This window comes from Pleurodeles waltl, unplaced genomic scaffold (genome assembly GCF_031143425.1).
Source record: "Pleurodeles waltl isolate 20211129_DDA unplaced genomic scaffold, aPleWal1.hap1.20221129 scaffold_107, whole genome shotgun sequence".
Lineage (NCBI taxonomy): Eukaryota > Metazoa > Chordata > Amphibia > Caudata > Salamandridae > Pleurodeles > Pleurodeles waltl.
In genome coordinates, this window is record NW_027149815.1 from 128880 (window position 1) to 148470 (window position 19591).

General features: G+C 43.5%; 26 non-coding genes across 26 annotated transcripts; 9 read left to right on the top strand and 17 right to left on the bottom strand.

Moving 5' to 3' along the window:
* Positions 1 to 617: 617 nt before the first annotated feature.
* On the top strand, positions 618 to 690 carry TRNAM-CAU (transfer RNA methionine (anticodon CAU)). Its single transcript has one exon. It is a non-coding gene; the product is annotated as a tRNA-Met (tRNA).
* A 445-nt stretch (positions 691 to 1135) lies between these two features.
* On the bottom strand, positions 1136 to 1221 carry TRNAY-GUA (transfer RNA tyrosine (anticodon GUA)). The gene is given in 2 exon segments: positions 1136 to 1171; positions 1185 to 1221. It is a non-coding gene; the product is annotated as a tRNA-Tyr (tRNA).
* Positions 1222 to 2753: 1532 nt separating this feature from the next.
* On the top strand, positions 2754 to 2826 carry TRNAM-CAU (transfer RNA methionine (anticodon CAU)). Its single transcript has one exon. It is a non-coding gene; the product is annotated as a tRNA-Met (tRNA).
* A 445-nt stretch (positions 2827 to 3271) lies between these two features.
* Positions 3272 to 3357, bottom strand: TRNAY-GUA (transfer RNA tyrosine (anticodon GUA)). Its single transcript is given in 2 exon segments — positions 3272 to 3307; positions 3321 to 3357. It is a non-coding gene; the product is annotated as a tRNA-Tyr (tRNA).
* Positions 3358 to 4143: 786 nt separating this feature from the next.
* On the bottom strand, positions 4144 to 4215 carry TRNAA-AGC (transfer RNA alanine (anticodon AGC)). Its single transcript has one exon. It is a non-coding gene; the product is annotated as a tRNA-Ala (tRNA).
* A 674-nt stretch (positions 4216 to 4889) lies between these two features.
* On the top strand, positions 4890 to 4962 carry TRNAM-CAU (transfer RNA methionine (anticodon CAU)). Its single transcript has one exon. It is a non-coding gene; the product is annotated as a tRNA-Met (tRNA).
* A 445-nt stretch (positions 4963 to 5407) lies between these two features.
* On the bottom strand, positions 5408 to 5493 carry TRNAY-GUA (transfer RNA tyrosine (anticodon GUA)). The gene is given in 2 exon segments: positions 5408 to 5443; positions 5457 to 5493. It is a non-coding gene; the product is annotated as a tRNA-Tyr (tRNA).
* A 786-nt stretch (positions 5494 to 6279) lies between these two features.
* Positions 6280 to 6351, bottom strand: TRNAA-AGC (transfer RNA alanine (anticodon AGC)). Its single transcript has one exon. It is a non-coding gene; the product is annotated as a tRNA-Ala (tRNA).
* A 674-nt stretch (positions 6352 to 7025) lies between these two features.
* Positions 7026 to 7098, top strand: TRNAM-CAU (transfer RNA methionine (anticodon CAU)). The gene has a single exon. It is a non-coding gene; the product is annotated as a tRNA-Met (tRNA).
* A 445-nt stretch (positions 7099 to 7543) lies between these two features.
* Positions 7544 to 7629, bottom strand: TRNAY-GUA (transfer RNA tyrosine (anticodon GUA)). The gene is given in 2 exon segments: positions 7544 to 7579; positions 7593 to 7629. It is a non-coding gene; the product is annotated as a tRNA-Tyr (tRNA).
* Positions 7630 to 8415: 786 nt separating this feature from the next.
* TRNAA-AGC (transfer RNA alanine (anticodon AGC)) lies at positions 8416 to 8487 on the bottom strand. Its single transcript has one exon. It is a non-coding gene; the product is annotated as a tRNA-Ala (tRNA).
* Positions 8488 to 9161: 674 nt separating this feature from the next.
* On the top strand, positions 9162 to 9234 carry TRNAM-CAU (transfer RNA methionine (anticodon CAU)). Its single transcript has one exon. It is a non-coding gene; the product is annotated as a tRNA-Met (tRNA).
* Positions 9235 to 9679: 445 nt separating this feature from the next.
* TRNAY-GUA (transfer RNA tyrosine (anticodon GUA)) lies at positions 9680 to 9765 on the bottom strand. Its single transcript is given in 2 exon segments — positions 9680 to 9715; positions 9729 to 9765. It is a non-coding gene; the product is annotated as a tRNA-Tyr (tRNA).
* A 786-nt stretch (positions 9766 to 10551) lies between these two features.
* Positions 10552 to 10623, bottom strand: TRNAA-AGC (transfer RNA alanine (anticodon AGC)). The gene has a single exon. It is a non-coding gene; the product is annotated as a tRNA-Ala (tRNA).
* A 674-nt stretch (positions 10624 to 11297) lies between these two features.
* On the top strand, positions 11298 to 11370 carry TRNAM-CAU (transfer RNA methionine (anticodon CAU)). The gene has a single exon. It is a non-coding gene; the product is annotated as a tRNA-Met (tRNA).
* A 445-nt stretch (positions 11371 to 11815) lies between these two features.
* TRNAY-GUA (transfer RNA tyrosine (anticodon GUA)) lies at positions 11816 to 11901 on the bottom strand. The gene is given in 2 exon segments: positions 11816 to 11851; positions 11865 to 11901. It is a non-coding gene; the product is annotated as a tRNA-Tyr (tRNA).
* Positions 11902 to 12687: 786 nt separating this feature from the next.
* Positions 12688 to 12759, bottom strand: TRNAA-AGC (transfer RNA alanine (anticodon AGC)). Its single transcript has one exon. It is a non-coding gene; the product is annotated as a tRNA-Ala (tRNA).
* A 674-nt stretch (positions 12760 to 13433) lies between these two features.
* On the top strand, positions 13434 to 13506 carry TRNAM-CAU (transfer RNA methionine (anticodon CAU)). The gene has a single exon. It is a non-coding gene; the product is annotated as a tRNA-Met (tRNA).
* A 445-nt stretch (positions 13507 to 13951) lies between these two features.
* On the bottom strand, positions 13952 to 14037 carry TRNAY-GUA (transfer RNA tyrosine (anticodon GUA)). Its single transcript is given in 2 exon segments — positions 13952 to 13987; positions 14001 to 14037. It is a non-coding gene; the product is annotated as a tRNA-Tyr (tRNA).
* A 786-nt stretch (positions 14038 to 14823) lies between these two features.
* TRNAA-AGC (transfer RNA alanine (anticodon AGC)) lies at positions 14824 to 14895 on the bottom strand. Its single transcript has one exon. It is a non-coding gene; the product is annotated as a tRNA-Ala (tRNA).
* Positions 14896 to 15569: 674 nt separating this feature from the next.
* On the top strand, positions 15570 to 15642 carry TRNAM-CAU (transfer RNA methionine (anticodon CAU)). Its single transcript has one exon. It is a non-coding gene; the product is annotated as a tRNA-Met (tRNA).
* Positions 15643 to 16087: 445 nt separating this feature from the next.
* Positions 16088 to 16173, bottom strand: TRNAY-GUA (transfer RNA tyrosine (anticodon GUA)). Its single transcript is given in 2 exon segments — positions 16088 to 16123; positions 16137 to 16173. It is a non-coding gene; the product is annotated as a tRNA-Tyr (tRNA).
* Positions 16174 to 16959: 786 nt separating this feature from the next.
* Positions 16960 to 17031, bottom strand: TRNAA-AGC (transfer RNA alanine (anticodon AGC)). The gene has a single exon. It is a non-coding gene; the product is annotated as a tRNA-Ala (tRNA).
* A 674-nt stretch (positions 17032 to 17705) lies between these two features.
* TRNAM-CAU (transfer RNA methionine (anticodon CAU)) lies at positions 17706 to 17778 on the top strand. The gene has a single exon. It is a non-coding gene; the product is annotated as a tRNA-Met (tRNA).
* Positions 17779 to 18223: 445 nt separating this feature from the next.
* On the bottom strand, positions 18224 to 18309 carry TRNAY-GUA (transfer RNA tyrosine (anticodon GUA)). The gene is given in 2 exon segments: positions 18224 to 18259; positions 18273 to 18309. It is a non-coding gene; the product is annotated as a tRNA-Tyr (tRNA).
* Positions 18310 to 19095: 786 nt separating this feature from the next.
* TRNAA-AGC (transfer RNA alanine (anticodon AGC)) lies at positions 19096 to 19167 on the bottom strand. The gene has a single exon. It is a non-coding gene; the product is annotated as a tRNA-Ala (tRNA).
* Positions 19168 to 19591: the final 424 nt, after the last annotated feature.

Consider the following 19591-nt stretch of genomic DNA (forward strand, 5'->3'; position numbering starts at 1 on the left):
TACATTCACCACATATGACACTGGAATGGGAAGCGTCAGGTGTGGAATTCCATATGATTTACAGCTGGATTTTCTAGCACCGTTTTTTATGGAATAAGGTTGACTCTAGAATGAATAATTCCCCACACACAACAGCTAGATGCAATCGAAAAAAGCCAGAGTATTCAAGGCAACTGGTTCAGGATACATCAAAGAAGGATATGGTTGAGTGCTGTTTCCACATCTTGTGAGATGACTTAAGGTACCCCTGCTCTTTTTGCAGGACACACAGCTATGTTACATTAGCATGTAAAGTGTTGAGATCTAGATGCATCTACGGCTAGGGGCGGCATGTTAATTCTGGGTTTTAGTCCATTTCATTCTCAGTTATGTGGAGGAAAAAATGGCGCGATCTTTCTTAGAGAGGTGAATGGTATGCCCTGATTTCTTTTGCATGACTAAATGTATGGGGTGTGGGTTTAAGCACTGGGAAAGAGCAGTCTTCTGACCATTATAACTGCAGACGATTTTAATCCAGCGAGGCAACCGAAGTGTATTGATATTCCAACATGAGAACAGCATTTTTGCTACCTTCCCTCTTCATGGTGTGTAGACGCATTTGTTAGCGGTTTCAAGCAGCCTTCTTAGCGCAGTAGGCAGCGCGTCAGTCTCATAATCTGAAGGTCCTGAGTTCGATCCTCAGAGAGGGCATTGCAGTGTTTCTTTTGTCAAGAGAAACATCTCAGATTTTCTCCAAATCTGTAAACTATTCCTCCACATTGCATCTTGCTCAGTTTTAAGGAGTTGGTGTCTTTGTAGATTCCCTCTTTCATATCCATGGCCACTCATTGTAGGTGAGTTTTAGCTGGTTCGGCTGCCGAAACATCTTCCTTGGTACAATGAAACTGGAAGTCTTCCAAGTGCCTTCATATATTTAGTCAAGGCTTTGGAATGAATTCTGATCTGCAGGTCCTTGTTTATTTCTCTTCCAACATCCCTCAGAAATGACTATGTGGTCAATTTCATTGGAAAGCAGAAGAAGTCTACCCTTCTGTCCTAGCATTTATTTGGAGCTAGGGAAATGTTTCTCAATCAGAGGGGCACATAATGTTTTAACAAGAGAGAAAGCAGCTATGGAAAACAAAAAAGGGGAAACTCCTCCGAGCCGGATTTGAACCAGCGACCTAAGGATTTCTGTTTCTCCACTACAGTCCTCCGCTCTCCCAACTGAGCTATCGGAGGATTAGGCAGTACAGCTTTCCATGCTGCATTCATCTTTCTTTCAATAATGGTTGCGGCGGGAGTGGGGTGGGAGTACTGCAGTCTAATCTTGAAAATCATGAATATGACCTGCAGCTTGCTCTACAAATTGCCACTTCCTAGAGTGCATTCTCAGCTACATCTTATCACCATAAAGGGGGACTGCTTACCTACCTGAATGTGCTGTGCTGGCGTGAAGGAAAGCAGGGGACCTAGAATTAGAAATCCTACAGAAAGGAGTTTTCCTGAAAGGGCATGGGGCCGAGGAATCCACAGCCCTTTGGAAGCATTTCTGGCAAAAGGATGACAGCATGGGAACATGAAGGAAAGGACAGAAAGTTAGGAGAGTCATTACTCCGTACGGAGCATGAAGAACATGCATTTTTAATGCTTCTGTGAAAGGAACTGGAAAAGCAAAACCAGTAGATTAATGGACCATTCAGAAGGGATTAGGATGAAGAAAACATTCTGTTTTTCTTAAACCTTCTGGTAAGAGTCTCTGGTTTAGAGGAAGAATTCAAATAAATGACCAAGACAGCTGTGCCCGTTTTCTATACTAAGAATGCCAAGATAAATCACCACTTTGGTTTCTTATGGAAGCAAGATTATTTTTTTCTATAAACACGGGAAATGAGATAGCCCCATTTCAAAAGGTTTTGCAAGGCGAAGAAAGTGGGGTTCTGGCACCAGCTGCATGACATCTCACTTCCTTACTCATGATGCCAGCCTAGCTATCTGTCAAAAGGCAAGATTAGCATGGCGAAAAGCTGGAGATGCTGGGGATTGAACCCGGGGCCTCATACATGCTAAGCATGCGCTCTACCACTGAGCTACATCCCCACATCCTGTAGAGGGAGACCTTGCTCCACGCATGGAAACCTGGAATTCTATTGAATGTACATTCACCACATATGACACTGGAATGGGAAGCGTCAGGTGTGGAATTCCATATGATTTACAGCTGGATTTTCTAGCACCGTTTTTTATGGAATAAGGTTGACTCTAGAATGAATAATTCCCCACACACAACAGCTAGATGCAATCGAAAAAAGCCAGAGTATTCAAGGCAACTGGTTCAGGATACATCAAAGAAGGATATGGTTGAGTGCTGTTTCCACATCTTGTGAGATGACTTAAGGTACCCCTGCTCTTTTTGCAGGACACACAGCTATGTTATATTAGCATGTAAAGTGTTGAGATCTAGATGCATCTACGGCTAGGGGCGGCATGTTAATTCTGGGTTTTAGTCCATTTCATTCTCAGTTATGTGGAGGAAAAAATGGCACGATCTTTCTTAGAGAGGTGAATGGTATGCCCTGATTTCTTTTGCATGGCTAAATGTATGGGGTGTGGGTTTAAGCACTGGGAAAGAGCAGTCTTCTGACCATTATAACTGCAGACGATTTTAATCCAGCGAGGCAACCGAAGTGTATTGATATTCCAACATGAGAACAGCATTTTTGCTACCTTCCCTCTTCATGGTGTGTAGACGCATTTGTTAGCGGTTTCAAGCAGCCTTCTTAGCGCAGTAGGCAGCGCGTCAGTCTCATAATCTGAAGGTCCTGAGTTCGATCCTCAGAGAGGGCATTGCAGTGTTTCTTTTGTCAAGAGAAACATCTCAGATTTTCTCCAAATCTGTAAACTATTCCTCCACATTGCATCTTGCTCAGTTTTAAGGAGTTGGTGTCTTTGTAGATTCCCTCTTTCATATCCATGGCCACTCATTGTAGGTGAGTTTTAGCTGGTTCGGCTGCCGAAACATCTACCTTGGTACAATGAAACTGGAAGTCTTCCAAGTGCCTTCATATATTTAGTCAAGGCTTTGGAATGAATTCTGATCTGCAGGTCCTTGTTTATTTCTCTTCCAACATCCCTCAGAAATGACTATGTGGTCAATTTCATTGGAAAGCAGAAGAAGTCTACCCTTCTGTCCTAGCATTTATTTGGAGCTAGGGAAATGTTTCTCAATCAGAGGGGCACATAATGTTTTAACAAGAGAGAAAGCAGCTATGGAAAACAAAAAAGGGGAAACTCCTCCGAGCCGGATTTGAACCAGCGACCTAAGGATTTCTGTTTCTCCACTACAGTCCTCCGCTCTCCCAACTGAGCTATCGGAGGAATAGGCAGTACAGCTTTCCATGCTGCATTCATCTTTCTTTCAATAATGGTTGCGGCGGGAGTGGGGTGGGAGTACTGCAGTCTAATCTTGAAAATCATGAATATGACCTGCAGCTTGCTCTACAAATTGCCACTTCCTAGAGTGCATTCTCAGCTACATCTTATCACCATAAAGGGGGACTGCTTACCTACCTGAATGTGCTGTGCTGGCGTGAAGGAAAGCAGGGGACCTAGAATTAGAAATCCTACAGAAAGGAGTTTTCCTGAAAGGGCATGGGGCCGAGGAATCCACAGCCCTTTGGAAGCATTTCTGGCAAAAGGATGACAGCATGGGAACATGAAGGAAAGGACAGAAAGTTAGGAGAGTCATTACTCCGTACGGAGCATGAAGAACATGCATTTTTAATGCTTCTGTGAAAGGAACTGGAAAAGCAAAACCAGTAGATTAATGGACCATTCAGAAGGGATTAGGATGAAGAAAACATTCTGTTTTTCTTAAACCTTCTGGTAAGAGTCTCTGGTTTAGAGGAAGAATTCAAATAAATGACCAAGACAGCTGTGCCCGTTTTCTATACTAAGAATGCCAAGATAAATCACCACTTTGGTTTCTTATGGAAGCAAGATTATTTTTTTCTATAAACACGGGAAATGAGATAGCCCCATTTCAAAAGGTTTTGCAAGGCGAAGAAAGTGGGGTTCTGGCACCAGCTGCATGACATCTCACTTCCTTACTCATGATGCCAGCCTAGCTATCTGTCAAAAGGCAAGATTAGCATGGCGAAAAGCTGGAGATGCCGGGGATTGAACCCGGGGCCTCATACATGCTAAGCATGCGCTCTACCACTGAGCTACATCCCCACATCCTGTAGAGGGAGACCTTGCTCCACGCATGGAAACCTGGAATTCTATTGAATGTACATTCACCACATATGACACTGGAATGGGAAGCGTCAGGTGTGGAATTCCATATGATTTACAGCTGGATTTTCTAGCACCGTTTTTTATGGAATAAGGTTGACTCTAGAATGAATAATTCCCCACACACAACAGCTAGATGCAATCGAAAAAAGCCAGAGTATTCAAGGCAACTGGTTCAGGATACATCAAAGAAGGATATGGTTGAGTGCTGTTTCCACATCTTGTGAGATGACTTAAGGTACCCCTGCTCTTTTTGCAGGACACACAGCTATGTTATATTAGCATGTAAAGTGTTGAGATCTAGATGCATCTACGGCTAGGGGCGGCATGTTAATTCTGGGTTTTAGTCCATTTCATTCTCAGTTATGTGGAGGAAAAAATGGCACGATCTTTCTTAGAGAGGTGAATGGTATGCCCTGATTTCTTTTGCATGGCTAAATGTATGGGGTGTGGGTTTAAGCACTGGGAAAGAGCAGTCTTCTGACCATTATAACTGCAGACGATTTTAATCCAGCGAGGCAACCGAAGTGTATTGATATTCCAACATGAGAACAGCATTTTTGCTACCTTCCCTCTTCATGGTGTGTAGACGCATTTGTTAGCGGTTTCAAGCAGCCTTCTTAGCGCAGTAGGCAGCGCGTCAGTCTCATAATCTGAAGGTCCTGAGTTCGATCCTCAGAGAGGGCATTGCAGTGTTTCTTTTGTCAAGAGAAACATCTCAGATTTTCTCCAAATCTGTAAACTATTCCTCCACATTGCATCTTGCTCAGTTTTAAGGAGTTGGTGTCTTTGTAGATTCCCTCTTTCATATCCATGGCCACTCATTGTAGGTGAGTTTTAGCTGGTTCGGCTGCCGAAACATCTACCTTGGTACAATGAAACTGGAAGTCTTCCAAGTGCCTTCATATATTTAGTCAAGGCTTTGGAATGAATTCTGATCTGCAGGTCCTTGTTTATTTCTCTTCCAACATCCCTCAGAAATGACTATGTGGTCAATTTCATTGGAAAGCAGAAGAAGTCTACCCTTCTGTCCTAGCATTTATTTGGAGCTAGGGAAATGTTTCTCAATCAGAGGGGCACATAATGTTTTAACAAGAGAGAAAGCAGCTATGGAAAACAAAAAAGGGGAAACTCCTCCGAGCCGGATTTGAACCAGCGACCTAAGGATTTCTGTTTCTCCACTACAGTCCTCCGCTCTCCCAACTGAGCTATCGGAGGAATAGGCAGTACAGCTTTCCATGCTGCATTCATCTTTCTTTCAATAATGGTTGCGGCGGGAGTGGGGTGGGAGTACTGCAGTCTAATCTTGAAAATCATGAATATGACCTGCAGCTTGCTCTACAAATTGCCACTTCCTAGAGTGCATTCTCAGCTACATCTTATCACCATAAAGGGGGACTGCTTACCTACCTGAATGTGCTGTGCTGGCGTGAAGGAAAGCAGGGGACCTAGAATTAGAAATCCTACAGAAAGGAGTTTTCCTGAAAGGGCATGGGGCCGAGGAATCCACAGCCCTTTGGAAGCATTTCTGGCAAAAGGATGACAGCATGGGAACATGAAGGAAAGGACAGAAAGTTAGGAGAGTCATTACTCCGTACGGAGCATGAAGAACATGCATTTTTAATGCTTCTGTGAAAGGAACTGGAAAAGCAAAACCAGTAGATTAATGGACCATTCAGAAGGGATTAGGATGAAGAAAACATTCTGTTTTTCTTAAACCTTCTGGTAAGAGTCTCTGGTTTAGAGGAAGAATTCAAATAAATGACCAAGACAGCTGTGCCCGTTTTCTATACTAAGAATGCCAAGATAAATCACCACTTTGGTTTCTTATGGAAGCAAGATTATTTTTTTCTATAAACACGGGAAATGAGATAGCCCCATTTCAAAAGGTTTTGCAAGGCGAAGAAAGTGGGGTTCTGGCACCAGCTGCATGACATCTCACTTCCTTACTCATGATGCCAGCCTAGCTATCTGTCAAAAGGCAAGATTAGCATGGCGAAAAGCTGGAGATGCCGGGGATTGAACCCGGGGCCTCATACATGCTAAGCATGCGCTCTACCACTGAGCTACATCCCCACATCCTGTAGAGGGAGACCTTGCTCCACGCATGGAAACCTGGAATTCTATTGAATGTACATTCACCACATATGACACTGGAATGGGAAGCGTCAGGTGTGGAATTCCATATGATTTACAGCTGGATTTTCTAGCACCGTTTTTTATGGAATAAGGTTGACTCTAGAATGAATAATTCCCCACACACAACAGCTAGATGCAATCGAAAAAAGCCAGAGTATTCAAGGCAACTGGTTCAGGATACATCAAAGAAGGATATGGTTGAGTGCTGTTTCCACATCTTGTGAGATGACTTAAGGTACCCCTGCTCTTTTTGCAGGACACACAGCTATGTTATATTAGCATGTAAAGTGTTGAGATCTAGATGCATCTACGGCTAGGGGCGGCATGTTAATTCTGGGTTTTAGTCCATTTCATTCTCAGTTATGTGGAGGAAAAAATGGCACGATCTTTCTTAGAGAGGTGAATGGTATGCCCTGATTTCTTTTGCATGGCTAAATGTATGGGGTGTGGGTTTAAGCACTGGGAAAGAGCAGTCTTCTGACCATTATAACTGCAGACGATTTTAATCCAGCGAGGCAACCGAAGTGTATTGATATTCCAACATGAGAACAGCATTTTTGCTACCTTCCCTCTTCATGGTGTGTAGACGCATTTGTTAGCGGTTTCAAGCAGCCTTCTTAGCGCAGTAGGCAGCGCGTCAGTCTCATAATCTGAAGGTCCTGAGTTCGATCCTCAGAGAGGGCATTGCAGTGTTTCTTTTGTCAAGAGAAACATCTCAGATTTTCTCCAAATCTGTAAACTATTCCTCCACATTGCATCTTGCTCAGTTTTAAGGAGTTGGTGTCTTTGTAGATTCCCTCTTTCATATCCATGGCCACTCATTGTAGGTGAGTTTTAGCTGGTTCGGCTGCCGAAACATCTACCTTGGTACAATGAAACTGGAAGTCTTCCAAGTGCCTTCATATATTTAGTCAAGGCTTTGGAATGAATTCTGATCTGCAGGTCCTTGTTTATTTCTCTTCCAACATCCCTCAGAAATGACTATGTGGTCAATTTCATTGGAAAGCAGAAGAAGTCTACCCTTCTGTCCTAGCATTTATTTGGAGCTAGGGAAATGTTTCTCAATCAGAGGGGCACATAATGTTTTAACAAGAGAGAAAGCAGCTATGGAAAACAAAAAAGGGGAAACTCCTCCGAGCCGGATTTGAACCAGCGACCTAAGGATTTCTGTTTCTCCACTACAGTCCTCCGCTCTCCCAACTGAGCTATCGGAGGAATAGGCAGTACAGCTTTCCATGCTGCATTCATCTTTCTTTCAATAATGGTTGCGGCGGGAGTGGGGTGGGAGTACTGCAGTCTAATCTTGAAAATCATGAATATGACCTGCAGCTTGCTCTACAAATTGCCACTTCCTAGAGTGCATTCTCAGCTACATCTTATCACCATAAAGGGGGACTGCTTACCTACCTGAATGTGCTGTGCTGGCGTGAAGGAAAGCAGGGGACCTAGAATTAGAAATCCTACAGAAAGGAGTTTTCCTGAAAGGGCATGGGGCCGAGGAATCCACAGCCCTTTGGAAGCATTTCTGGCAAAAGGATGACAGCATGGGAACATGAAGGAAAGGACAGAAAGTTAGGAGAGTCATTACTCCGTACGGAGCATGAAGAACATGCATTTTTAATGCTTCTGTGAAAGGAACTGGAAAAGCAAAACCAGTAGATTAATGGACCATTCAGAAGGGATTAGGATGAAGAAAACATTCTGTTTTTCTTAAACCTTCTGGTAAGAGTCTCTGGTTTAGAGGAAGAATTCAAATAAATGACCAAGACAGCTGTGCCCGTTTTCTATACTAAGAATGCCAAGATAAATCACCACTTTGGTTTCTTATGGAAGCAAGATTATTTTTTTCTATAAACACGGGAAATGAGATAGCCCCATTTCAAAAGGTTTTGCAAGGCGAAGAAAGTGGGGTTCTGGCACCAGCTGCATGACATCTCACTTCCTTACTCATGATGCCAGCCTAGCTATCTGTCAAAAGGCAAGATTAGCATGGCGAAAAGCTGGAGATGCCGGGGATTGAACCCGGGGCCTCATACATGCTAAGCATGCGCTCTACCACTGAGCTACATCCCCACATCCTGTAGAGGGAGACCTTGCTCCACGCATGGAAACCTGGAATTCTATTGAATGTACATTCACCACATATGACACTGGAATGGGAAGCGTCAGGTGTGGAATTCCATATGATTTACAGCTGGATTTTCTAGCACCGTTTTTTATGGAATAAGGTTGACTCTAGAATGAATAATTCCCCACACACAACAGCTAGATGCAATCGAAAAAAGCCAGAGTATTCAAGGCAACTGGTTCAGGATACATCAAAGAAGGATATGGTTGAGTGCTGTTTCCACATCTTGTGAGATGACTTAAGGTACCCCTGCTCTTTTTGCAGGACACACAGCTATGTTACATTAGCATGTAAAGTGTTGAGATCTAGATGCATCTACGGCTAGGGGCGGCATGTTAATTCTGGGTTTTAGTCCATTTCATTCTCAGTTATGTGGAGGAAAAAATGGCACGATCTTTCTTAGAGAGGTGAATGGTATGCCCTGATTTCTTTTGCATGGCTAAATGTATGGGGTGTGGGTTTAAGCACTGGGAAAGAGCAGTCTTCTGACCATTATAACTGCAGACGATTTTAATCCAGCGAGGCAACCGAAGTGTATTGATATTCCAACATGAGAACAGCATTTTTGCTACCTTCCCTCTTCATGGTGTGTAGACGCATTTGTTAGCGGTTTCAAGCAGCCTTCTTAGCGCAGTAGGCAGCGCGTCAGTCTCATAATCTGAAGGTCCTGAGTTCGATCCTCAGAGAGGGCATTGCAGTGTTTCTTTTGTCAAGAGAAACATCTCAGATTTTCTCCAAATCTGTAAACTATTCCTCCACATTGCATCTTGCTCAGTTTTAAGGAGTTGGTGTCTTTGTAGATTCCCTCTTTCATATCCATGGCCACTCATTGTAGGTGAGTTTTAGCTGGTTCGGCTGCCGAAACATCTTCCTTGGTACAATGAAACTGGAAGTCTTCCAAGTGCCTTCATATATTTAGTCAAGGCTTTGGAATGAATTCTGATCTGCAGGTCCTTGTTTATTTCTCTTCCAACATCCCTCAGAAATGACTATGTGGTCAATTTCATTGGAAAGCAGAAGAAGTCTACCCTTCTGTCCTAGCATTTATTTGGAGCTAGGGAAATGTTTCTCAATCAGAGGGGCACATAATGTTTTAACAAGAGAGAAAGCAGCTATGGAAAACAAAAAAGGGGAAACTCCTCCGAGCCGGATTTGAACCAGCGACCTAAGGATTTCTGTTTCTCCACTACAGTCCTCCGCTCTCCCAACTGAGCTATCGGAGGATTAGGCAGTACAGCTTTCCATGCTGCATTCATCTTTCTTTCAATAATGGTTGCGGCGGGAGTGGGGTGGGAGTACTGCAGTCTAATCTTGAAAATCATGAATATGACCTGCAGCTTGCTCTACAAATTGCCACTTCCTAGAGTGCATTCTCAGCTACATCTTATCACCATAAAGGGGGACTGCTTACCTACCTGAATGTGCTGTGCTGGCGTGAAGGAAAGCAGGGGACCTAGAATTAGAAATCCTACAGAAAGGAGTTTTCCTGAAAGGGCATGGGGCCGAGGAATCCACAGCCCTTTGGAAGCATTTCTGGCAAAAGGATGACAGCATGGGAACATGAAGGAAAGGACAGAAAGTTAGGAGAGTCATTACTCCGTACGGAGCATGAAGAACATGCATTTTTAATGCTTCTGTGAAAGGAACTGGAAAAGCAAAACCAGTAGATTAATGGACCATTCAGAAGGGATTAGGATGAAGAAAACATTCTGTTTTTCTTAAACCTTCTGGTAAGAGTCTCTGGTTTAGAGGAAGAATTCAAATAAATGACCAAGACAGCTGTGCCCGTTTTCTATACTAAGAATGCCAAGATAAATCACCACTTTGGTTTCTTATGGAAGCAAGATTATTTTTTTCTATAAACACGGGAAATGAGATAGCCCCATTTCAAAAGGTTTTGCAAGGCGAAGAAAGTGGGGTTCTGGCACCAGCTGCATGACATCTCACTTCCTTACTCATGATGCCAGCCTAGCTATCTGTCAAAAGGCAAGATTAGCATGGCGAAAAGCTGGAGATGCCGGGGATTGAACCCGGGGCCTCATACATGCTAAGCATGCGCTCTACCACTGAGCTACATCCCCACATCCTGTAGATGGAGACCTTGCTCCACGCATGGAAACCTGGAATTCTATTGAATGTACATTCACCACATATGACACTGGAATGGGAAGCGTCAGGTGTGGAATTCCATATGATTTACAGCTGGATTTTCTAGCACCGTTTTTTATGGAATAAGGTTGACTCTAGAATGAATAATTCCCCACACACAACAGCTAGATGCAATCGAAAAAAGCCAGAGTATTCAAGGCAACTGGTTCAGGATACATCAAAGAAGGATATGGTTGAGTGCTGTTTCCACATCTTGTGAGATGACTTAAGGTACCCCTGCTCTTTTTGCAGGACACACAGCTATGTTACATTAGCATGTAAAGTGTTGAGATCTAGATGCATCTACGGCTAGGGGCGGCATGTTAATTCTGGGTTTTAGTCCATTTCATTCTCAGTTATGTGGAGGAAAAAATGGCGCGATCTTTCTTAGAGAGGTGAATGGTATGCCCTGATTTCTTTTGCATGACTAAATGTATGGGGTGTGGGTTTAAGCACTGGGAAAGAGCAGTCTTCTGACCATTATAACTGCAGACGATTTTAATCCAGCGAGGCAACCGAAGTGTATTGATATTCCAACATGAGAACAGCATTTTTGCTACCTTCCCTCTTCATGGTGTGTAGACGCATTTGTTAGCGGTTTCAAGCAGCCTTCTTAGCGCAGTAGGCAGCGCGTCAGTCTCATAATCTGAAGGTCCTGAGTTCGATCCTCAGAGAGGGCATTGCAGTGTTTCTTTTGTCAAGAGAAACATCTCAGATTTTCTCCAAATCTGTAAACTATTCCTCCACATTGCATCTTGCTCAGTTTTAAGGAGTTGGTGTCTTTGTAGATTCCCTCTTTCATATCCATGGCCACTCATTGTAGGTGAGTTTTAGCTGGTTCGGCTGCCGAAACATCTTCCTTGGTACAATGAAACTGGAAGTCTTCCAAGTGCCTTCATATATTTAGTCAAGGCTTTGGAATGAATTCTGATCTGCAGGTCCTTGTTTATTTCTCTTCCAACATCCCTCAGAAATGACTATGTGGTCAATTTCATTGGAAAGCAGAAGAAGTCTACCCTTCTGTCCTAGCATTTATTTGGAGCTAGGGAAATGTTTCTCAATCAGAGGGGCACATAATGTTTTAACAAGAGAGAAAGCAGCTATGGAAAACAAAAAAGGGGAAACTCCTCCGAGCCGGATTTGAACCAGCGACCTAAGGATTTCTGTTTCTCCACTACAGTCCTCCGCTCTCCCAACTGAGCTATCGGAGGATTAGGCAGTACAGCTTTCCATGCTGCATTCATCTTTCTTTCAATAATGGTTGCGGCGGGAGTGGGGTGGGAGTACTGCAGTCTAATCTTGAAAATCATGAATATGACCTGCAGCTTGCTCTACAAATTGCCACTTCCTAGAGTGCATTCTCAGCTACATCTTATCACCATAAAGGGGGACTGCTTACCTACCTGAATGTGCTGTGCTGGCGTGAAGGAAAGCAGGGGACCTAGAATTAGAAATCCTACAGAAAGGAGTTTTCCTGAAAGGGCATGGGGCCGAGGAATCCACAGCCCTTTGGAAGCATTTCTGGCAAAAGGATGACAGCATGGGAACATGAAGGAAAGGACAGAAAGTTAGGAGAGTCATTACTCCGTACGGAGCATGAAGAACATGCATTTTTAATGCTTCTGTGAAAGGAACTGGAAAAGCAAAACCAGTAGATTAATGGACCATTCAGAAGGGATTAGGATGAAGAAAACATTCTGTTTTTCTTAAACCTTCTGGTAAGAGTCTCTGGTTTAGAGGAAGAATTCAAATAAATGACCAAGACAGCTGTGCCCGTTTTCTATACTAAGAATGCCAAGATAAATCACCACTTTGGTTTCTTATGGAAGCAAGATTATTTTTTTCTATAAACACGGGAAATGAGATAGCCCCATTTCAAAAGGTTTTGCAAGGCGAAGAAAGTGGGGTTCTGGCACCAGCTGCATGACATCTCACTTCCTTACTCATGATGCCAGCCTAGCTATCTGTCAAAAGGCAAGATTAGCATGGCGAAAAGCTGGAGATGCCGGGGATTGAACCCGGGGCCTCATACATGCTAAGCATGCGCTCTACCACTGAGCTACATCCCCACATCCTGTAGAGGGAAACCTTGCTCCACGCATGGAAACCTGGAATTCTATTGAATGTACATTCACCACATATGACACTGGAATGGGAAGCGTCAGGTGTGGAATTCCATATGATTTACAGCTGGATTTTCTAGCACCGTTTTTTATGGAATAAGGTTGACTCTAGAATGAATAATTCCCCACACACAACAGCTAGATGCAATCGAAAAAAGCCAGAGTATTCAAGGCAACTGGTTCAGGATACATCAAAGAAGGATATGGTTGAGTGCTGTTTCCACATCTTGTGAGATGACTTAAGGTACCCCTGCTCTTTTTGCAGGACACACAGCTATGTTACATTAGCATGTAAAGTGTTGAGATCTAGATGCATCTACGGCTAGGGGCGGCATGTTAATTCTGGGTTTTAGTCCATTTCATTCTCAGTTATGTGGAGGAAAAAATGGCACGATCTTTCTTAGAGAGGTGAATGGTATGCCCTGATTTCTTTTGCATGGCTAAATGTATGGGGTGTGGGTTTAAGCACTGGGAAAGAGCAGTCTTCTGACCATTATAACTGCAGACGATTTTAATCCAGCGAGGCAACCGAAGTGTATTGATATTCCAACATGAGAACAGCATTTTTGCTACCTTCCCTCTTCATGGTGTGTAGACGCATTTGTTAGCGGTTTCAAGCAGCCTTCTTAGCGCAGTAGGCAGCGCGTCAGTCTCATAATCTGAAGGTCCTGAGTTCGATCCTCAGAGAGGGCATTGCAGTGTTTCTTTTGTCAAGAGAAACATCTCAGATTTTCTCCAAATCTGTAAACTATTCCTCCACATTGCATCTTGCTCAGTTTTAAGGAGTTGGTGTCTTTGTAGATTCCCTCTTTCATATCCATGGCCACTCATTGTAGGTGAGTTTTAGCTGGTTCGGCTGCCGAAACATCTACCTTGGTACAATGAAACTGGAAGTCTTCCAAGTGCCTTCATATATTTAGTCAAGGCTTTGGAATGAATTCTGATCTGCAGGTCCTTGTTTATTTCTCTTCCAACATCCCTCAGAAATGACTATGTGGTCAATTTCATTGGAAAGCAGAAGAAGTCTACCCTTCTGTCCTAGCATTTATTTGGAGCTAGGGAAATGTTTCTCAATCAGAGGGGCACATAATGTTTTAACAAGAGAGAAAGCAGCTATGGAAAACAAAAAAGGGGAAACTCCTCCGAGCCGGATTTGAACCAGCGACCTAAGGATTTCTGTTTCTCCACTACAGTCCTCCGCTCTCCCAACTGAGCTATCGGAGGATTAGGCAGTACAGCTTTCCATGCTGCATTCATCTTTCTTTCAATAATGGTTGCGGCGGGAGTGGGGTGGGAGTACTGCAGTCTAATCTTGAAAATCATGAATATGACCTGCAGCTTGCTCTACAAATTGCCACTTCCTAGAGTGCATTCTCAGCTACATCTTATCACCATAAAGGGGGACTGCTTACCTACCTGAATGTGCTGTGCTGGCGTGAAGGAAAGCAGGGGACCTAGAATTAGAAATCCTACAGAAAGGAGTTTTCCTGAAAGGGCATGGGGCCGAGGAATCCACAGCCCTTTGGAAGCATTTCTGGCAAAAGGATGACAGCATGGGAACATGAAGGAAAGGACAGAAAGTTAGGAGAGTCATTACTCCGTACGGAGCATGAAGAACATGCATTTTTAATGCTTCTGTGAAAGGAACTGGAAAAGCAAAACCAGTAGATTAATGGACCATTCAGAAGGGATTAGGATGAAGAAAACATTCTGTTTTTCTTAAACCTTCTGGTAAGAGTCTCTGGTTTAGAGGAAGAATTCAAATAAATGACCAAGACAGCTGTGCCCGTTTTCTATACTAAGAATGCCAAGATAAATCACCACTTTGGTTTCTTATGGAAGCAAGATTATTTTTTTCTATAAACACGGGAAATGAGATAGCCCCATTTCAAAAGGTTTTGCAAGGCGAAGAAAGTGGGGTTCTGGCACCAGCTGCATGACATCTCACTTCCTTACTCATGATGCCAGCCTAGCTATCTGTCAAAAGGCAAGATTAGCATGGCGAAAAGCTGGAGATGCCGGGGATTGAACCCGGGGCCTCATACATGCTAAGCATGCGCTCTACCACTGAGCTACATCCCCACATCCTGTAGAGGGAGACCTTGCTCCACGCATGGAAACCTGGAATTCTATTGAATGTACATTCACCACATATGACACTGGAATGGGAAGCGTCAGGTGTGGAATTCCATATGATTTACAGCTGGATTTTCTAGCACCGTTTTTTATGGAATAAGGTTGACTCTAGAATGAATAATTCCCCACACACAACAGCTAGATGCAATCGAAAAAAGCCAGAGTATTCAAGGCAACTGGTTCAGGATACATCAAAGAAGGATATGGTTGAGTGCTGTTTCCACATCTTGTGAGATGACTTAAGGTACCCCTGCTCTTTTTGCAGGACACACAGCTATGTTATATTAGCATGTAAAGTGTTGAGATCTAGATGCATCTACGGCTAGGGGCGGCATGTTAATTCTGGGTTTTAGTCCATTTCATTCTCAGTTATGTGGAGGAAAAAATGGCACGATCTTTCTTAGAGAGGTGAATGGTATGCCCTGATTTCTTTTGCATGGCTAAATGTATGGGGTGTGGGTTTAAGCACTGGGAAAGAGCAGTCTTCTGACCATTATAACTGCAGACGATTTTAATCCAGCGAGGCAACCGAAGTGTATTGATATTCCAACATGAGAACAGCATTTTTGCTACCTTCCCTCTTCATGGTGTGTAGACGCATTTGTTAGCGGTTTCAAGCAGCCTTCTTAGCGCAGTAGGCAGCGCGTCAGTCTCATAATCTGAAGGTCCTGAGTTCGATCCTCAGAGAGGGCATTGCAGTGTTTCTTTTGTCAAGAGAAACATCTCAGATTTTCTCCAAATCTGTAAACTATTCCTCCACATTGCATCTTGCTCAGTTTTAAGGAGTTGGTGTCTTTGTAGATTCCCTCTTTCATATCCATGGCCACTCATTGTAGGTGAGTTTTAGCTGGTTCGGCTGCCGAAACATCTACCTTGGTACAATGAAACTGGAAGTCTTCCAAGTGCCTTCATATATTTAGTCAAGGCTTTGGAATGAATTCTGATCTGCAGGTCCTTGTTTATTTCTCTTCCAACATCCCTCAGAAATGACTATGTGGTCAATTTCATTGGAAAGCAGAAGAAGTCTACCCTTCTGTCCTAGCATTTATTTGGAGCTAGGGAAATGTTTCTCAATCAGAGGGGCACATAATGTTTTAACAAGAGAGAAAGCAGCTATGGAAAACAAAAAAGGGGAAACTCCTCCGAGCCGGATTTGAACCAGCGACCTAAGGATTTCTGTTTCTCCACTACAGTCCTCCGCTCTCCCAACTGAGCTATCGGAGGATTAGGCAGTACAGCTTTCCATGCTGCATTCATCTTTCTTTCAATAATGGTTGCGGCGGGAGTGGGGTGGGAGTACTGCAGTCTAATCTTGAAAATCATGAATATGACCTGCAGCTTGCTCTACAAATTGCCACTTCCTAGAGTGCATTCTCAGCTACATCTTATCACCATAAAGGGGGACTGCTTACCTACCTGAATGTGCTGTGCTGGCGTGAAGGAAAGCAGGGGACCTAGAATTAGAAATCCTACAGAAAGGAGTTTTCCTGAAAGGGCATGGGGCCGAGGAATCCACAGCCCTTTGGAAGCATTTCTGGCAAAAGGATGACAGCATGGGAACATGAAGGAAAGGACAGAAAGTTAGGAGAGTCATTACTCCGTACGGAGCATGAAGAACATGCATTTTTAATGCTTCTGTGAAAGGAACTGGAAAAGCAAAACCAGTAGATTAATGGACCATTCAGAAGGGATTAGGATGAAGAAAACATTCTGTTTTTCTTAAACCTTCTGGTAAGAGTCTCTGGTTTAGAGGAAGAATTCAAATAAATGACCAAGACAGCTGTGCCCGTTTTCTATACTAAGAATGCCAAGATAAATCACCACTTTGGTTTCTTATGGAAGCAAGATTATTTTTTTCTATAAACACGGGAAATGAGATAGCCCCATTTCAAAAGGTTTTGCAAGGCGAAGAAAGTGGGGTTCTGGCACCAGCTGCATGACATCTCACTTCCTTACTCATGATGCCAGCCTAGCTATCTGTCAAAAGGCAAGATTAGCATGGCGAAAAGCTGGAGATGCCGGGGATTGAACCCGGGGCCTCATACATGCTAAGCATGCGCTCTACCACTGAGCTACATCCCCACATCCTGTAGAGGGAGACCTTGCTCCACGCATGGAAACCTGGAATTCTATTGAATGTACATTCACCACATATGACACTGGAATGGGAAGCGTCAGGTGTGGAATTCCATATGATTTACAGCTGGATTTTCTAGCACCGTTTTTTATGGAATAAGGTTGACTCTAGAATGAATAATTCCCCACACACAACAGCTAGATGCAATCGAAAAAAGCCAGAGTATTCAAGGCAACTGGTTCAGGATACATCAAAGAAGGATATGGTTGAGTGCTGTTTCCACATCTTGTGAGATGACTTAAGGTACCCCTGCTCTTTTTGCAGGACACACAGCTATGTTATATTAGCATGTAAAGTGTTGAGATCTAGATGCATCTACGGCTAGGGGCGGCATGTTAATTCTGGGTTTTAGTCCATTTCATTCTCAGTTATGTGGAGGAAAAAATGGCACGATCTTTCTTAGAGAGGTGAATGGTATGCCCTGATTTCTTTTGCATGGCTAAATGTATGGGGTGTGGGTTTAAGCACTGGGAAAGAGCAGTCTTCTGACCATTATAACTGCAGACGATTTTAATCCAGCGAGGCAACCGAAGTGTATTGATATTCCAACATGAGAACAGCATTTTTGCTACCTTCCCTCTTCATGGTGTGTAGACGCATTTGTTAGCGGTTTCAAGCAGCCTTCTTAGCGCAGTAGGCAGCGCGTCAGTCTCATAATCTGAAGGTCCTGAGTTCGATCCTCAGAGAGGGCATTGCAGTGTTTCTTTTGTCAAGAGAAACATCTCAGATTTTCTCCAAATCTGTAAACTATTCCTCCACATTGCATCTTGCTCAGTTTTAAGGAGTTGGTGTCTTTGTAGATTCCCTCTTTCATATCCATGGCCACTCATTGTAGGTGAGTTTTAGCTGGTTCGGCTGCCGAAACATCTACCTTGGTACAATGAAACTGGAAGTCTTCCAAGTGCCTTCATATATTTAGTCAAGGCTTTGGAATGAATTCTGATCTGCAGGTCCTTGTTTATTTCTCTTCCAACATCCCTCAGAAATGACTATGTGGTCAATTTCATTGGAAAGCAGAAGAAGTCTACCCTTCTGTCCTAGCATTTATTTGGAGCTAGGGAAATGTTTCTCAATCAGAGGGGCACATAATGTTTTAACAAGAGAGAAAGCAGCTATGGAAAACAAAAAAGGGGAAACTCCTCCGAGCCGGATTTGAACCAGCGACCTAAGGATTTCTGTTTCTCCACTACAGTCCTCCGCTCTCCCAACTGAGCTATCGGAGGAATAGGCAGTACAGCTTTCCATGCTGCATTCATCTTTCTTTCAATAATGGTTGCGGCGGGAGTGGGGTGGGAGTACTGCAGTCTAATCTTGAAAATCATGAATATGACCTGCAGCTTGCTCTACAAATTGCCACTTCCTAGAGTGCATTCTCAGCTACATCTTATCACCATAAAGGGGGACTGCTTACCTACCTGAATGTGCTGTGCTGGCGTGAAGGAAAGCAGGGGACCTAGAATTAGAAATCCTACAGAAAGGAGTTTTCCTGAAAGGGCATGGGGCCGAGGAATCCACAGCCCTTTGGAAGCATTTCTGGCAAAAGGATGACAGCATGGGAACATGAAGGAAAGGACAGAAAGTTAGGAGAGTCATTACTCCGTACGGAGCATGAAGAACATGCATTTTTAATGCTTCTGTGAAAGGAACTGGAAAAGCAAAACCAGTAGATTAATGGACCATTCAGAAGGGATTAGGATGAAGAAAACATTCTGTTTTTCTTAAACCTTCTGGTAAGAGTCTCTGGTTTAGAGGAAGAATTCAAATAAATGACCAAGACAGCTGTGCCCGTTTTCTATACTAAGAATGCCAAGATAAATCACCACTTTGGTTTCTTATGGAAGCAAGATTATTTTTTTCTATAAACACGGGAAATGAGATAGCCCCATTTCAAAAGGTTTTGCAAGGCGAAGAAAGTGGGGTTCTGGCACCAGCTGCATGACATCTCACTTCCTTACTCATGATGCCAGCCTAGCTATCTGTCAAAAGGCAAGATTAGCATGGCGAAAAGCTGGAGATGCCGGGGATTGAACCCGGGGCCTCATACATGCTAAGCATGCGCTCTACCACTGAGCTACATCCCCACATCCTGTAGAGGGAGACCTTGCTCCACGCATGGAAACCTGGAATTCTATTGAATGTACATTCACCACATATGACACTGGAATGGGAAGCGTCAGGTGTGGAATTCCATATGATTTACAGCTGGATTTTCTAGCACCGTTTTTTATGGAATAAGGTTGACTCTAGAATGAATAATTCCCCACACACAACAGCTAGATGCAATCGAAAAAAGCCAGAGTATTCAAGGCAACTGGTTCAGGATACATCAAAGAAGGATATGGTTGAGTGCTGTTTCCACATCTTGTGAGATGACTTAAGGTACCCCTGCTCTTTTTGCAGGACACACAGCTATGTTACATTAGCATGTAAAGTGTTGAGATCTAGATGCATCTACGGCTAGGGGCGGCATGTTAATTCTGGGTTTTAGTCCATTTCATTCTCAGT